The sequence below is a fragment of the Hirundo rustica genome, chromosome Z (assembly GCF_015227805.2).
Source record: "Hirundo rustica isolate bHirRus1 chromosome Z, bHirRus1.pri.v3, whole genome shotgun sequence".
NCBI lineage: Eukaryota > Metazoa > Chordata > Aves > Passeriformes > Hirundinidae > Hirundo > Hirundo rustica.
The window spans coordinates 88273172-88289753 of NC_053488.1; the positions used below are offsets into that span (position 1 = coordinate 88273172).

The 16582-nt window shown below is 40.1% G+C and overlaps 1 long non-coding RNA gene across 1 annotated transcript; it reads right to left on the reverse strand.

Moving 5' to 3' along the window:
- Nucleotides 1-5750: 5750 nt before the first annotated feature.
- On the reverse strand, nt 5751-16349 carry LOC120765999 (uncharacterized). The gene is made up of 5 exons (XR_005704546.2): nt 16266-16349; nt 15564-15645; nt 11178-11228; nt 9424-9480; nt 5751-7491 (listed from the first exon to the last, which is right to left on the reverse strand). It is a non-coding gene; the product is annotated as an uncharacterized LOC120765999 (long non-coding RNA).
- Between the last annotated feature and the right edge of the window lie 233 nt (nt 16350-16582).

Genomic DNA, 16582 nt, shown 5'->3' on the forward strand with positions numbered 1-16582 from the left:
TTAAATTCTCTCACATTCTTTTTCCTCATACTGAATTTGTTCATATTGCTTAGATCATCCTGTCTGCTTTTCTGTTCCCCCACCCCCTCTGTATCTTCTCTAAACCAAGAAATCTGTGAGCCCTTTTGATTAATGTGGGCTTTTATTTTAGGTCTTTCACCTCCTATTATGTACCCAAAAGAAGGATTGGGGTGTTGGAACTGATCATGCACCAGAACAGCAGGCAGAGCTTGCAGACAGCCTGGATTTTCTTCATGTCTGTGTACTATAACCTGAAGGTAAGAACCACTCCGAGCAACCAACCCTCTTCATTTTGTCCTTGAATTCTCAGTGAGAGAGCTGCTTTGTGAAAGGCACAGAGGGAATTTTTGCTGTAACTGACGGCAGTCCTGTGTCATTTGCTGTAAGGATCTGATGCACTTTAATCCTTAAGGTTATTTTCTGCATTTCCACTTATCCAGGCACTTATGCTGCCTCTCCCCTGCCACTTGTGCTGTCACATGCATTACTGTGCTTACAGATGCACCTGGGCACACCTGGCTGGCCTGCTCCTCTTAGAAGATAATCTGCCATTCTGGTTTCAGGCTATGCTAAAAATACCCTAGAAATTGTCATAAATACTGAGAACCAGATTTATAACTGGATGTCTCTTTTTTTCATTCCAGTTTTGTCATTTAGTCCCTCATTTGGTAACATAATAATTATGGTGACTCTGTATTTTCTTTTTCTACATTTCTATGTATTTATCCAATTTATTCAATGTCAAAAGGAAGGTGGAAATGTCTGCTTGGAAAATTTGAGGAGCTCACTAGTTAAAAACTTCCAAAGGTAAACTTCTCCCTATTTGCAAAATCAAGTGAAAGAGATAATCCAAGTGTGATGGTTAGATAAGACTGATGATTACAAAAAGCCAAATGACAATGAAAATAAAATAGAGCTTTGAATTCAGACAACCTAATTTTATTTCCCTTCTCCCACTGACTGTCTTTAATAACTTTTAAGGACAAAGTTGTTCTGCATGACCACACCGGGATTGCATCCTCTGCTGAGATGTGAGTCCTCCTCTGCATTTTTGTAAAATATAGTGAAATTAAAATGACTGATAATTAAGGTGGTAAAGCAGCTTGGCAATCATGAGGGTGAGCCTGCCTTCCATACAGCCAAGAGACTTGCTGGCATTAATTCTTGTTATATTAGGAGGAAAAAAGTCAATTCCAAGATAACATTTCCTGGCTGATTTAAGGCCTGGGTGTCCTTACATTTTGTTTAGCCTGGCTACAGATGTTTGATGGGATGTGGACAGATAATTGAGTGGAGGATAAAGTCCTATTCCTGGAATTGCTTCTAGGGCTACTGAAGTAAATTCTCTCAGTTCGATAACGTCAAGAAAGCTTTAAATAAACGAAACATCTTGTATTGTGGTCAGAGACATGAAAGGTACCACGGCAATAACCAAAGCAGTCATATTATCAAGAAATATGCCAAAGGAAGCCAGTAGCATTCTCATTTGGAAATAAATAAATAAAAAAATTACCGCAATCAGAATTCAGGAGGGGAAAATTGATCCCGCTTTTGAAATCTGTGAAACTGCGTGTAGGAGTAAAATGTCCTAAATGCAGTTGACACCTGTAGTCACTATTTCCTTTCTACTGTACAGAAAGAGACTCCAGAGTCTCTGTCTGCCTCAGTCCTGTAGAAGGTGATAATTGCTTGCTGCCAAAACAAAAAGAATGGCAATTATTATTCTCATGATAGTAACAGGGTTATTTTTTTGTTTGTTTATTTTTTTTTTCTTGGATGAAGGAGCGTGCAAACTCCATTTATTTGACTCTTTGTCAGAAAATTAACTGGTACTCTGGGTTTTTTTTCTGCTTCCCAGTCACTGCGTTTTCCAATCTTCTTGGTGCAGGGGCTGACATTGCAGCAGCACAGGGTAGCCTGTTACCTTCTGTCACATCTGCTCAGGTCCAAAGTGACATGTATGTGCTGAGACACGAGCTGATGAAGCACAACACATCCCCAGCACGAAGTCGTGCTCTTTCCTGGTCTTGGGGACAAGTGTGGGAACTGAAATTCTGATGCAAAAGACACCGCAGGCAATTGTGCGTTTATTTACTGGATTCATTGATTGAATAAGAATATTCCATTTCCACAGGGAGAGTAGTCAGTAATATTTAATGGAAATTGCTGAACTGTGTGATTTCAACATATGTTTTTTTTTTCCTCATTGCCTGTTTTGCAAATGTTAATGGGAAAGTCATAAATGAACAGGGGGCCAATCTAAGTCATTGCTACTGCTTGTTAGAAACCAGTTGAATATGTGATTAAAAAATGCACAAGCCTTTTTCTAATCCTATTCACAGAATTAATTTTATTCCATTTTTTTTTTTTTTTTTACGGGAAGATCATATATCGAAAGCGTGTCATGACAGATTTATCAACAAACTCAATTAAAATAAAAGCTAGAATGCCTGGACTAGCAAAACTGCGTAAGAGAAATTGCTTCATGATGTTAATGATAATGCATTATATCCAGTGATGATTCAGCCTTCCTTCTGATTTACGCTAAGATTTAAAGGGAGGGGAAAAAAAACACCAAAATAAAATCAGAATAAACACAAAAGAATATGACCTTTTTAAATTTAACATGAACTGAAGACTCATAAAGCTCTTACTAGAACCAAATCCCTGGTGGTTTTTGCTGGTAGGAGATAATGGATGGGCATGGTCAGGGAATGAAGTTCCCTCAGTGAGAGGGGATTCTTCTGCAGACACGTTAGCAGAACCCATTGAGGGCTTCATCCTTCATCTTTTCCAAGCAGAAAAACCTGGAGTACTGTAAATACCCTTTTTCATGGTAGAGGATGAAGATGGGGGAGACACAGATCACAACTAATATCCATGAGACATTATTTATCAAGCTGGTATTGCTGATAGAATACAGTCTTTCTTATTAATTACAGATAACTGCACATCCATGCACTGCCCTGGAAAGCTCACTCCAGCCATAGGGGCAGCCACAGTGACACTAGCAGCTTCTAGGTCAGTGTGGAAGAGGCTCAGGGGTGTGTGTGATACTGGTGTCTGAATTTGAATAGAGCAACCACCACCTCCTTGGCTGTGTTCCATTTTTATCACTCCTGTTTAATGCTGGCTTTGGACAAATTCAGCAGACATGGTGCTTTACCCAGTTTTGCAGGTTCAGCCAGGCTTATCAGACCTTGGAAGGCTTTGGCAGAATCAATTAGGTTGGAAAAGACCTCCGAGGTCATCAGGCCCAGCCTTTGCCCTAACACCTCGTTGTCACCCAGGCTTTGGCACTAAATGCCAAGTCGAGGCTTTCCTTAAACGCCTCCAGGGGTGATGACTTTACCACCTGCCCAGGCCGCTTTTGCCACTGTTTGACAGCCTTTTCTGTGAAGAAATTCCCCAAAATGTCCAGCCTGACCCCACCCTGGCTGCCCCCTCCTCTCAGGGAGCTGTGGAGAGTGATTAGGTCAGCCCTGAGCCCTCCTCCTCTCCAGGCTGAAAAATGCTCTCTCTCTGTCCACATCTCTCCCTCTCTTCTGGTATCTTCCTGTCCATCCTCACACATCAGCAGCTCTGGGCTCACAACTTTGCACAGAGGCTCTGAGACGCCCTGAACTGCCCGAGGGGCACCCACAGAACTCTGTGTGATGGGTAAAATGCCATCTGAGCCCCTGCCAGGGCATGCACACAGAGCTGGGATCCATATTCACAGCTCCACTCCCTGCACTCAAGGGACAGTGGTCATTTGGAATCAAGATTAATTTTCCACGGTCTGCTGGATTAACATATCTGCGGCCAATTTTGGGACAGGTGCCTGAACTCAAGTAATTAACACTTGCTGAAGAACCTAAAGATCTTCCATTTGAATTTATTTTGTATTTTTTAGGAACGCTCTCCCCTCACCTATTGATGATGTAATTGCCACTCGAGAAATAAAGGCCCCTGCTGTTCTACTGGGGTACAGTTGAATCTTGGCTTGCTCACGGTATTCATTACAAGATGAACAAAAATGTTGATTTTGCTATTTTATGCTGGTTATTTTTTCCTTCCTGCTTGTTATTTTATTTTCCATATTGAGCACAGGGTGCTGCGTGTTTGTTAAAAGACAAAAGAAAATCAATACAAGTGTTGAAAAGGAAATTTGAGTATTCAACTTTGCAAACAATGTTCTTAAATAAGCGCCAAGAGAAGTGGTAATAGAAAAAATATGAATGCCTGACTTAATTAGCGGTGTTCACATGAGGAATATTGCTTTTTCAAGTATAAAGGACCAAGTGGAAAAAGCAAAGAAAAAGTATTTCCAAGGAAACTAAAAATGCAATGATCCCATACATTTGCATTTCAGCTGTGGTTATATTTAATACTGAGATGTCTTAAATTATTTGTTGATACAGAGGAAAATCAAGAGAGAAAAATGAATCTCTCATACTTAAAATATAAAAAATAAAGTACGATTTTTATTTCAGTTGTTGCCAAGAATTATTGAATCACCTGTATAATCTTTCAGCTTCTAGCCTTTGAATATCTCAGAGCATTCATCTGGGCATTCTCAAGATGAAGAAACTTTAAATAATTTATGATCCTCTCAGGAAAAAAAAATGGCAAGTCTGCAATCCTATGGTTTGGTGGTTTTCTTCTTTTCCTTTAAGCTAGGTCTACAAAAGAAGTAGAACATATGGATATATTCCCTGCCTGTTCCTGGATTAAGATGCTGATATAAAAATAAACAGAGGAAACAAGTCGGATACTGTGTCACTGGACTGAGCATAAATTATTTGTTTGGTTCTTCTGTATTAATGTCTATAAATTTCACATGGATTTTCTTACTGATTCCTAATTAGTTTTAATTATATATTTTATATACCTTAATTGATATCACAGTGCAGAAGTCTTAAAAAAAAAAAATACAAAGTATTTCTAGGTAAGGAGAAAAACACACCATTCACATGAGAAAAACTTACCTAGAAAGTAGAATTAATGATGTCTAGCTCCGGTTCACATATAATTTCAAAGCTGCTTGCCAGGACAGAGCTGCCCAGTGCAATTAGACTTTCATGTACTAATGAGAGCAGGAGGAGTTGCCGGGAAAAAAAATTAAAAAATAATAATTAAAAAAAAATTTAAAAAAAAAAGCCAACAAGTCCTGAAATAGAAAAGAATTTTCTGTGAGGATGAGAAAGGTACATCCAAAGAGAAGCTGGGGAAATAAGAAGCTGCTGATGTGGGGTTTGTTCACTGACAGCATTTCCTAGGAAATATGCATTAGGGAAGAACAGGGAGAAGGACACCAGCTATTAGATATTGATATTTACCATTTCTCTGGCTTTCAATTACAGCCTCGTAAATATTTGAATTCTGAAGAGAAGCAAGAGTGCAAATAAAGAGTCAGAAGAGCTACAGTGATATCCTACAGGAAACTTTAAGCTTCGGCTCTCTTTCCCATTTCTTTGTCAATTTTTCATCTTCCTCCCTCTTTCCCAACTTACTTTCTTAACTAAGTCATTTAACTGCTGCTATTAAATGCTCAGATGAGAAATGAATAGAATCTGCTCGTACTTCCTATGGATATTTGGATCAGGAGCATCAGAATTCAGAACCCAGCCAAAGAATTGTCTTCTTTAGATTGATGTGGAGTCATATACAGAAGAGTATTTGGTGTGTTTGAAGAGTTTTGTTAACCTCTTTCTTTAAAAAGCTGACACACAAGAGCCACACTTAGAATCAGTTTACCTTTTGGTGCACTTAACCAAATTTGTTTATTAGAGTCACTGGATGTAACATGGTAACTCAAGACACAGTTATTCCTTTACCTCACTGTAAAAAAGAAAAGATATTTATCTACAGCTGATCCTGCACAGAATAGCCAGTACTTTGCAACTGTAAAATAATGGTTTCGAACACTTTTTACAAAGCACGCAAAAATAATTTTTCCACATTGCTTTCAGCCCCAACCAGATTTAGCAGTTTCAGAGGTACCTTGGTAACATGCCACCAATGTGTACCAAAAATGAGAGAAACTGCTGATCCAGAAATCCTTTTAATTCAGGCAATTAAAGAGATACAGTTCTGAGCAAAGCAGTTTGTGTTTATACTCTACATGTTATGCAATTAAAAAAAATAAATCAAAAGCTCTGTGGAACTGTGCTTATTTTTTAATGAAATCAATGTCAGCATCTAGTTACTAATAAGAAACTCTCAATAACAGATCCTTGCAAGAAAGAAAGTTGTTTCAGCTTCAGGCTGATGAAAGGATTATTAGAAAACAGCTCTCTGTGTGAGTGTGCACATGGCTGAATGTTTAAACAATCTTGAGAAATAGTGCTTTGAAGCCGTTCACCACAGGCCCGTATAAAGAAGACAGGCTGGTCCCACTAAAAGCCAATGAGGATCTGGATCGATGTGGTGGATTCGGGAGAAAATCTGGAGCTGATGATAATGGCTGTAATAAGGACACTCACTCACACAAATCATCCTTTTGGATCTCTGGTCATGCTAAGATTTTGGGAGAAGCTTCCATAGTAGGTTGTTGTGGGGTTTTTTATCATATTTTAATACTCACCTACTGCCAACTTGCTGAGATCTTTTGCAGTAGGACCCTGCACTCTGTGCACACCTACTGTGTGGAATACCAGCAAAAAGAGGTTAACGTGATGAGTCATTACAATTTAAATCTTATTACAGAGCTTCATTTGAGTCAGTACGGGCACTGCAGAACCGCAGGGGAGAGCTTGACCCTGGGGAAAGAGGAATGAGGCCCAAATTCTCATTGTGGGTAAGGCAAGAGACACAAAATTTTCATTGTGGGCAAGCAAGGGATGAAGCCCCTGCCTCCTATGATCCCCTGGAGGAGACCTTGTGGCTCGTGTTCAAATCAAACTAGGCCATGACTACTCCAGGAAATACTCACAGGGAAATCACTGCTTTCCAAACTTTGAGTTTTTCTGATTAAGAATTCTTTGGAAATGACCTTGCGTTCACTCAGTGCAAAAAATGTAATTGGCGGTGATGATGAGTCCTAATTGCCGCAGTAATAAATGGAGGCTTTCAGAAATTGGGAAGGGGAGGGACAAAAAACACATTAGCATGGATCATGTATTTCCTCTCATTATCTTTCCAGGCAGACTGCTAAATTTTCTCTTCCTACACTCCCATTGTTGTCCACAGAAAGAGCTGTTACTGGAGCTGGTCACACCTTTCTTGAATTTTAGGATATATTTTTAATTACTGCTTTTTAAACAAACTACGCTAGCTTATATGCTTAAGGTTTTAGTTGCATGTTTTACTAATGACTTGTCCCAGCTAATTAAAGGAAATCTTCAGGAAATCTCTTTCTTCTGATAAGTAGGTTGCACAAACATCTTCAAGGAGAATGCATCCTTCCAGACATAAATCTGTCTGTTTGCATAGGCTGGAGTGCTGTGCTGTGACTTCAGATTTATTTCATTATTGTAGATTCCTGGGCTGTTGAAAAGAGATATTTATTATTAATTACTGGGGATTTCTGAAAGAGCATATTATAAAATATTTTTAATTATGGACAGTGCTACTGCAGATTAGAACTAGGCATGGATTTATTGGGAATATGTACATCAAAAAGGGTTGGATTCCCCAAAAAAGTGTGTCCTACCTTTCAAGTAAATAGAAGTTTTACTTTAGTACTTCAGTGCAATTAAGGGGTTTGATTTATGAATGTGAACCATCTGATCTTCCAAACTTACTAATTTTTTCCTATTTTTTGCAGAAAAACTCAGTTTTAATTCAGATAGCCTCCACTGCGTACAGAACTTAACACTTAGAGAAAATATCCAATTATCAGAGCATTATTTTTGAAAAACAACCTTGCAGCTGTTGTGAAACCGGAGTCTAAATAAAAAATAAAAAAGCACCAAACCCCAGACTTTGTTAAAGATGAGAGCTGTATAGATCATGTGTTTGAATTCATTCTCAAATGAACTAAAAAAGCTCTCACTCACTAAACCCTCCACGAGCAGAAAGGTGCAGGTTAGCAGTGCAGTGCTGCCTCTGCAGAATGGCAGCTTCATCAGGAATTCAGCTTCACTGCTGAGATTCAGCAGAGCAGCAGAAAAGCACCCCTTATCCAAGGGGCTTGCAAAGGCACTTTGGAAAAGAGCAGGAGCTCCATTGTGTCTGTGCTATGGGCTTGACAGAGTATTCATCAGCCATTATTGATTTGGAAGGAGGGCATGGCTGCAGTGAGGAGGATTGATCTGAAATCTCCCTTGGATGAGTTAACTATTGAGGGGATCTGTTCCTATCTGGATGGAGCACTGAGGAGTGACCTGCCCGGATGGGAGATGTGCATCTCTGCCCTTTGCTTTACAGTGAGTGTGAAAAACTCTGCCTTGCTCTTGGGATTGGTTTTGTCCTCCCTCCATTAGCTTTCAGTAGCATTATCTTTGCTAAGTTTAGCATTCCTTGATTTCCTAGACAATTCTTTATGGAATTACAGAGCAGCACTTTCCTCTGAGATGATCTGGTAAAGAGATAAGGGAGAAAGACCTATTGACCTTCTATTCAAGCTGCCTGGCTTAGCTGGGACTTCTTAGCCAGCCCCTCCTGTCCCCAAATGTCCCACCATCTCCCCAAGGCATTTTGGTGGTCACTTTTGCCACCCCTTCCTTCCCCTTGTATGGGTCACTTAAGCGCTGGATGTGGTTTCCAAATCAGAATATTCTGTGTCTCTGGAATTCTGCTCCTCTTCCAGAGGAATCTGCAGCTTGTTATTCTTAAAGACAGGACCATGAGCTAGGTGGCCCCAGGAGGACTGTCCTTGCAGAGTCTGGGGCCTCCCAGCTCTGTATTCACCCACCCAACTCTGCCCTTCATCTCACATCTGCAACACCTTTCTGCAGGTTTTACAAGTCCAGACTTGGCTCAGTGACAGCCACCTGAAATGTTTCTGCACAAAATGTTTCTCTGTTCCTCTCTTTGTATCCTTTCCCTTTTATTCTTCTTATTTTTATTTTTTCCCCCCCATTTCTGTCACCTCCCAGCTGACCTCTCACGTGCCTTCACGGCCTTTCCTCCAACTCGTCATTTCACATGAGCTACTGATACATCAAGTGCCAGTATGGATTAGCTTCTGGTCTCAGCTTGTTCAGCTTTTCACTGCACTTAGGGACAAACAGATTCTTTGTCTTGTGCTGCTCTTCACAGTCTAAAGGTCCTCTCTACAGACAAGGCCGTTTCAGGGTTTTCCCTGCAGTCTTCTTCAGGGAGAAATAAACACATTTTTCTTACCTGCTTCTCGCTCCCTCTTTTGTGGCAAAGAAATGAAAGGCATTCAAAGGCAAAACCAATAAGATACAGTTCTGTATGCTTTGCAATAGTTTAAAATAAATGTAAATTTGATATTATAATTTAGAATGTTACCTTTCAAAGGAGGTATTCAGACCTGTCAGCATCACAAAGGAATAAACAGCAGATAACCTGAAATAAAGAATAAGGACAAAGTTCAATGCATCTGAGTAGCTCAAGATCTCAAGATGTTTATTTCATTACTTGGATTACCTTATCTCAAGATCTTTATTACTTTAAGTACTTCAATCTTAAGAAACCTACATTTATGAACTTTTTTTTCCCACCTACTGTGCTTTACTTGACGTGATGGAACATCAGGCTGTAAATGGGAATTTAGACCCAGGGACCAGACTGAAGTAAATCTGAAGTAGGAGTTCCTCAATGTGCATAATGTTGTTGTTGAGTTTGCATTTTAGGGTACAAAACTAAAATAATCAGCCAGACCATGCCTTTGAAATTGTTAATCATGAGAAGCAAGGTTATGTACCTACATTTGCATGGATTCCTGTGAAGAGAACAAAAGAAATCGTAGGCATCTTTTAATGATTAATCAAACAAAGAAGGCTCTATTAATATTGTCTGGTTCTTTCTGAAAGACACACAGGAATAGAAATCCAGAACAGTGAAGGATCTGATATACGGCTAACAGCGTTTCTTTCCAAAAAAATGTGTTTTGTGACCCAAGAAAAAGCTCTGACTTCTGAGAGTTTTATTACATTTTTTAAACTTCTCATCTTTGCTACTTAAACCGCTAGACTACTTACTGTGTTAAAAATAAAGTGATCATTGTAGTGAGTTCACCTTCAAATCTTCTCATATTTCTTCTATACTGCCTTTACATTTATGAGTTACAGCATATTGATTTCACCCTTCCCTTGCACTGAGTTTGACTCTCCCTTAATAGACAGAATGACTGTTTGCTTTCTATAAATCCTACTATTTGTATTTCTTTTCTTCTCTGAGCTGTAATCTGTGACTTACAATAGGACACTGCTCAGCGAAATGATGAGGTGCTAGTTCAGCCTTAAGATTGTTCAAACAACAAAAAAAGTCCAAGTGCCAGCCTGTTGTTACCAGAGCTTTTCTCACGGGTGTTCTTTAAATTATCTGACTCCCCAAGAAGCGGAACAGTGCATTCAATTCACCTGAAAACTGCTCAGGTAGTTATCTCATGGCACATTTGATCCCCTCATAGTGTTCGGCACTGGTTCCTTGCTCCATCCTCTGCAGCTCCCAATTTCTCATTCCCCTGCTGCAGGGCTGTGAATTTTTCTGAATTCCTCAGGATTCTGCCTGCATTTCTTCCCTCTCTGCCTGGACAGAACACACAGCACTGGCATTGCAACACCCTCCACCAAATCCTCCTTTTCTTCCTGGATCTTTCTTGGCTCTCTGAGGTGGTTGCAGGTCTCTGAGCTGTGACCTGAAAATTCAGTGCAAGCTCCATTTCTCACAGGTAGCAAGAGGACGTGGTCCCTACATTTACTACAAGTGCACACAAGTCACCAGAGCCCCAGCAGTTCGTGCCTGTCCCCTGGGCCTGCCTCTTCCCTGCCTCGCCTGCTCCCTGTCAAAAGCTTTTGTCACATTTCCAGCAGCAGAGGTGGATCTTTGACCACATCCATTTTTCATTAAGGGATCAGGTGAGATATTGGACCTCAGTCACTTCTGCCTTTTCTACTCTTGTGCAGAAAGGAAAAAGGATTTCAGGCAGGGTGGAAAGCACTGCACACCATTGAGAAATATGGGTTTAAAGTAATAATTTGAGACAGAACTAGATGTAATTAGTTCATTATTCTTTAAAAATGAGCTGTCTCCATGCTCACCTTAATGTTTAGCCCACAGTCCCAGTGAACCAGAGTTAGGACTTTTTTAACCTAAAATGAAGTACGTAAAGGTCAGTCCAAACTGAATTGGAAGGATTTGGCTCCTTTAATAAGCTAGAAAAGAGGAAGGAAAAGCCTGTTAATAGAGCATATTTTTGTTTCCTTCCTTCTAAGAGTGCCATCCATGAGTTCCATTCAGAAAAAAAAAAAAAAAAAAAAAAAAAAAAAAAAAAACAAAAAAAAAAAAAAAAAAAAAAAAACACACCAAACCACCCCCATCTACTTAATGAAAGTAATGCTTGTACCAAACTGCACTGAGCAGCTCCAGCACCTTGGTTTGCCCAGGTTTCTTTTCTTCTGCAGAAATGCCATTTTTCTCCACTTACTCTCCTCAATCTTTTGTCAGTTTTGCTCTCCTTACAACTTTTACAGGTTTCCTTTGGAGACATTTCTTCACCAAGAGCGAAAACAAGATCAGCAGCTGTTTTGGAGAAAGGCTTTTTTAACCCACTTAATAATGAATACAAAGGGAAAGAGTGCTGAACTTATGAAAAACTTGTAGATCTCATTGGTTTTAATTTTTTTTTCTCATTTCAATGCAACTGCATTAATATATATGACATTCCTTTTCTTAACATGTTTTCAAAACCAGATTTTTGATTAAATGTTAGATGCATCTGGAAACTGCATAAATATGATAAAGAAAAGATGATTATCAGCTCTCACATCACGAAGATATATTGGCACTTTTACTAAAGTGGAAAGACTTGACCTAACTCCTTAATAATTAGTAATATTTCTGTAAGTTAGTAAAAAATGCATTTAACAAGAATAAACTTTATATTAAAATTTATAATGGATTAAAGTGGATTAAAATAGATTTTAGAAATACAGCCTTGTGCCTCATACATCAAACTCCAGAGGAACGCTCACCACAATGGCTGGTGGTGAAAAAAAGTTGGTTTATAACAGACAATTTATTATACAAAACAAGGCAGGAAAATCATACAGGAAAACAATTTTAATCAGGGGCTAGCAGGCCAAGAAGGCTGTAAGTCAACAAAAGAACAGAGGAACTGGGTGGAAAGTGCAGTTCCTACGTGTAGAACAGCTGCTCAGTTGCCACATTCTTAAACAATTTAAAGCTGTGGCTGCTGTGGACCACCCCACTAAACGTTATTCCTTCTAATGCAACTTCCAAGGTATTTTCCAGATGGTCTCCAAACAGGAAAATTCTCATTGCTGCATAAGATGCATTTTTTTTACTGCAGGAAAAGCTGTGCTGCAGAATTGTGTCTGGTTTTGCTGCACTGAGAATCCCCTCCCTGTTCCTTGGGCTCCTTCCTTCCCTGGCAGCGGGATGTGGAGCAGGAAAGCAGCCCTGGCATGTGATGGAAATTCTGCACCTGTTTTACTGAACCTCCTAGCCTAAACCCACTAGCTACCAGATAAATTCGATTAGCTCCTAGGTGTGGAGTTACGAAGACAGGTGGATGTGGGAAACCATCCCCAGGAAAGGAGCTGGTCTGGGTGGAGGTGTCCCCACCCCTGCCAGCGGGGCAGGAGGAGGCCTGGCAGCATTGTCATCCAGCACGCAGATGCAGCATGGCCCAGCAGAGCTCTCGGGCCCTTTAATCTGTTCTTTGATCATCTCTGGAACACATCAAGGCAAAACTATTCCTTTCTGTGCACCACCACACCTTTCCTCTCTGTCAAAAAAGAACTGCCTGGCTTTCTCTGTGTTAAACATCCCCTCCTGCTCTGGAAATTGGGCTCAGGAATGTCACCTACTTCCTGCATTTCTCTGTGCTCAGCATCAAGGGCTGACCCAGGAGAGCTGTTGGGCCAGTCCTGCCGTACCTCATTGAAGAGCTGGAGTAACTGGGGCACGTCCTTCCCGAGCAAGGCAGATGGGATTGATCAAAGAATCCGCAGAGGATCCTGAAAAGGACTGCTGAGAAAGAGCTGAATTGTTTGTGCACCGAGGCAGACGGCCTTTAAAACTAACCAGAGGGATTCTAACAAATGGTGCCAGTGGTGAAAGTTGATATTATGAGAATCAATAGATAGCCGGTATGAAAAAACAGTGGTGGCTGGAGTACATCCATCAAAGTCCTTGCATGCTCAAGAACAGATAGTGCCATGCTGTATATTAAAGATGGACTAGGGCATAAAAATAGAGTAGCACAAGATAAGAATCGATTTGGATCAAAATCACTCTCAAAAAGAATGATAAATAGTCATTGAGAGACTACAGGGATTCTTTCTGTGTAGTCCAAAAGGTTACCTTAACCAATGATTGATATCTTGATAGTATTTATTACACACAGGCACAAAACCCACCTGCAACTGTTTAATTTTCTGTCATTGGAGAGTGAGATGGAGTGGAGATGCTACAGGCAGCAGACAGACCCAGGTGTTCTGTGCTGTGAAAATTCCAACAAAAAGTCACCAAACCCACACAGTGGAATGTCACTGGGGTCAAAGGTTTGGTACCCAGTAAAGATACTAAATGAGGGGTAGAAAAACAACCTTGCTGGTGATGCAAACATCCTGTTTGCTCATTTTGAATGTAATGAAGCGCAGAGAAAAGAGGAGCCATGAGAACATCTCCATTTCCAAAAGGGCAACAAAAACCAGCAAGGAAGTGTTCTTTCAGCTTATTGTGGATCTCCCTCTTCCTGCATTCAGAGGTTTAATCCCTAAACTTCTTGAAACAAAGCTTTTGGAGAATGTAAAGCACGACGTGACCTATAATGGGGGAGCAGACCTGTTATCCCAATGCTTTCCCTGGTTCTCCCCCCCATTTTATGAGAGCTGGCGGTTTTGAATACACCTGCTATGTGCATGCACAGGTATTCACTTTAGTACCTAAAAAAATAATTCCTATTGCACCTATTGACTTACAGATGCTAAACCCAAAACCTGAAACAGATTAAAATTCATCAAGTTAAGAGTAGTAGCATGGATACGGGGCATAAATCCATATTTTGACATCCTGGAGACACCGTTAAGCTTTTTGTTATCTTATTAAATTGTATCAAGCTTGCCTTGCAAAGAGTACAACCAGGATTGATAAATGCTTGGCTTCAGCTACTCTCTCCCATTTATTTTAACTCTGTCAGACTCAATCCATAACGGCTGCTCAAAGGCAATGGGCAGGAGGTGAGGGTGCATCTTGACTCAGCTGGTAGCTGGCTACTGGCAGCCAAAAGCTGCAAGAATTTGTTATTATTCAGACTGCATCTTGACACCATTTATTTTCACTTTTTTTTTAATAATCTATTCCCTGAGGATAAACAATTTATAATCACATTATTTAATTAGTTTTTATTTAGTGTCAATTTGTTTAATCTCATTGACCAGAAAGTACAGATTATTATGGGGTAAAAATAAATAAATAAATAAATAGATAAATAAAAAAAAATTTAAAAAGCCACAAACAACCCTTAAACCTAACCACAACCACAGCATCTGAAAAACACACAGAAGGCATAAATGGAAAACTTGGATTGCTGGAGTTAATACAAAAGTCATCTATTAGTCAAGCTGAAAGTTGTACAGACATCCCTACCCCATGGCCACAGACAAGGTTGATTTATCCTGAATATTTTAATTGATGGAGAGGATCTCACAGTGGCTTTCACCTCAGATCAGTCTTTGACTGGAACCTTCTTCATTATTTATCTGATATTTAATGCTAGGGACAGGAACAAGTAAAGAAAGCTCACTTTCTCATTACATGTTCGTCACCCAAAAAAACGCATTTTTCTTTGTCTAAGGTCTCATTTTGGATCTGAAAATGGCTCAAAAATTTCATCCAAATACAGTTCCTTCAGTGAGCTCCAAGACAGATGTAAATAAAAGAACCAAATATGGATTTTGAGCATCAGTTCTTCCCAGACAGCAGTGATAAAAACTCCCTCTTGCTGGAGAGCTTTAGATTAGATTAGACCAGTCTCTTGATAAGCAGCTCAAACTCACTGGCAGCCACAGAGAATCCCCTTTGCAAGCACAGCTGTAGAGAAGAGAGGAGGAGAGCTGTGTGAGCAAAGAGTTTCCACTTTTTCATCAAAATCACACCAAATGGCACCAAGTCATCCAAGCAGGAGGCAGAAAGAGAACCTTGCCTGTCTGAGAAAAAGTAAGGTGTGTTCTGAGAATATCCAGTCAATTCCTGAATGATTCATGGGCAGGAAAACAAAAGAAATCAAACCAGACAGAATTTGTCAGTTTACTTCCAAATTATTTCCGTCAGTGGATTGCTCTGCTTCTAACTCTTGACTGTCAGCACTGAATGTGGCACAAGTGCTGTATTTGAGCTTCAGAGTAAATATTTTAAAACCTTATTCAAAAGAGAAAGATTGCTGATTCTAAGAGACTTACCACGGATTGGGTGGTGAGGGATGAGCAGGGCTGACTTGCTGTGCCTCTGCAGGAAAACACCAGCGGTGGAAAGGACTTCACACTGCAGGGGACGGGAAGAAGAGGGAAAACAAAAGGCCAAGGGGAAAAAAAAAAGAATGACACAGACTGCAGAGGGAAAGAATCAAGTATTATTATTGTTGTTCTCAACTGAGTCGCATAGAAACAAAACGTCCCTGCAGATCCTGCTTAAGGTTTGTGTGGCCCAGGTGGGTCTGTCACCAGATTGGGATGAGCAGCACTGCTGGAGTCCCATGGATAATTGTGTGTGAACACGTCTGTTCCAGAACCTCTGCATTAGGCTTTAAAGTAGGTAATAAAACACCCTGATATTACCTGGCAGGGACACTTGATGCTTGAAAGCAATTTTTTAAAAAATTTAAGTGAAATTCCTGTTTTCATACAGAATGCCCTCACAGTTGTCAGCTAAGCTTTGCTTTTTTTAGGGATCCTGTCAGCTTTTATAGTCCTGTTGGTTCTAAAGGTCACCTGCTATCCCTTCTCCCCCCACCACCTATAATTTGGGCAAAGATCTGGTGAGGCTGTTTTCCTCTGTACTGAGCTGGGACAGCTCAGCATTTTGTCAGCTCTGACACATGTATTCACTCCTTTTAGGTAACACAAGATCAATGGCCCTATAATAACATTTTATCTTATTCCTACCTTTAACATGTCTTGCTGCAAAAGTGCTCCATGGGGGGGAATTGTGTCACTCTGGTTGGATCATAATTTCCCAGATGCTGCACTGCAAGGGGAGGAACATTCTCAATGCCACAGAGCTTATTTCAGTGTTTTAGTAGGTATATTTATTCATAGGGATTGTTTATTACCAAGACATGTTAAAAGTGAAAATAAAACAAAATAAGTGTTCCTGGATGTTCCTATTCATCATTAGAATCCATCTGAATTGAAAAGATGCCACTGCATCAAGCAACTATTTCCTTTATCCCTTGAGTTTTTTGAGAAAATCTTATTAACAG